Source organism: Macaca fascicularis, chromosome 9, assembly GCF_037993035.2.
Source record: "Macaca fascicularis isolate 582-1 chromosome 9, T2T-MFA8v1.1".
Taxonomy (NCBI): domain Eukaryota; kingdom Metazoa; phylum Chordata; class Mammalia; order Primates; family Cercopithecidae; genus Macaca; species Macaca fascicularis.
In genome coordinates this window covers 31221358-31222689 of record NC_088383.1, presented here as the reverse complement: position 1 = coordinate 31222689, position 1332 = coordinate 31221358, and positions in this window count along the sequence as shown.

The window sequence follows — 1332 nt, the reverse complement described above, 5'->3', positions numbered from 1 at the left end:
CCTATTAGACTGCTGACATCTCATACACTTTTCTTTTGGGAGATGCCTTTATGACCTAATCCAGCAGAATTGCAGGGCTATTCCTGATTGCGTGTCACACTAGACAGCCTCTTGAGTCATATGTATTGCATGTCTCTGACTGTCCCCCAGATCAGCTAAAGCTCTCCTCCAAATGACAAGCCCTCTAAATGAGCAGTCAAACCTGCAATCATATTCATGGTCATAGTTACTGAGGTTGCAGTTTAGATAGCAGCTACCTATCCCCCCAGCCCCCTGCCCAGCTGTCTCCAATGCGTCCGTTACCCAAATATAAACCTCTGCTGTGGTCAAGGAAATGGCAGCACCACTATTATGCCTGGCGTTCATGGTAGTGTTTACCAAAGATCAAAGGAACTGATCAGAGGAACTGATCAAAGCCCTAATTTTCCAGCTTAATCTGAGTGTCTTCCTTTTAGGACTCCTGCTGTGACCTATGGCAATACTCACCAGGATACTTCCAAAGCCAAGAGTAAGCACTCATGGGCCATAAATACCCAGATTCTCACTAGCCCCCTTCTGCTGTGGGGAGCCTGCTTCTCTTCTTCTGCCAGCTAGATTATTTTGGGCAAAGGCTCACACTGATTTCACCAGCCTGGGTATATTGATTTGATAAGAGACAGAGCCCCAACGCAAGTGAAATTAGCCCAGAAAGGGAATTCATTGACTTGTGGGTCCAAGAAAATTGTTTTGGGTTTTTTGGGGGTTTTTTTTTGAGACAGAGTCTTGCTCTGTCGCCCAGGCTGGAATGCAGTGGCATGATCTCTGCTCACTGTAACCTCCACCTCCCAGATTCAAGCGATTCTCCTGCCTCAGCCTCCCAAGTAGCTGGGACTACAGGTGTGCACCACCATGCCTGGCTTATTTTTTGTATTTTCAGTAGAGACAGGATTTCACCATGCTGTCCAGGCTGGTCTCGATCTCCTGACCTCATGATCCTCCTGCCTCGGCTTCCCAAAGTGCTAGGATTACAAGCATGAGCCACTGTGCCCAGCCTGAGTTTTTGTTGTTGTTGTAATTTGTTTGTTTGTTTTGAGACAGAGTCTTGACTCATCTCCCAGGCTGGAGTGCATTGGCATGACCATGGCTCATTGCAGCCTCAACCTCCTGGGTTCAAGAGATCCTCCCATTTCAGTCACCTGAGTAGCTGGGACCACAGGGATGTGTGACTCCATGCCCAGCTAATTTTTTTTTATTATTCATAGAGATGGGGTCTCACTATGTTGCCCAGGCTTTTTCTATTGAGCAAGAAAATTGTTGATGATGAGAGAGACAAGGATGCTGCTGACCCTGAGA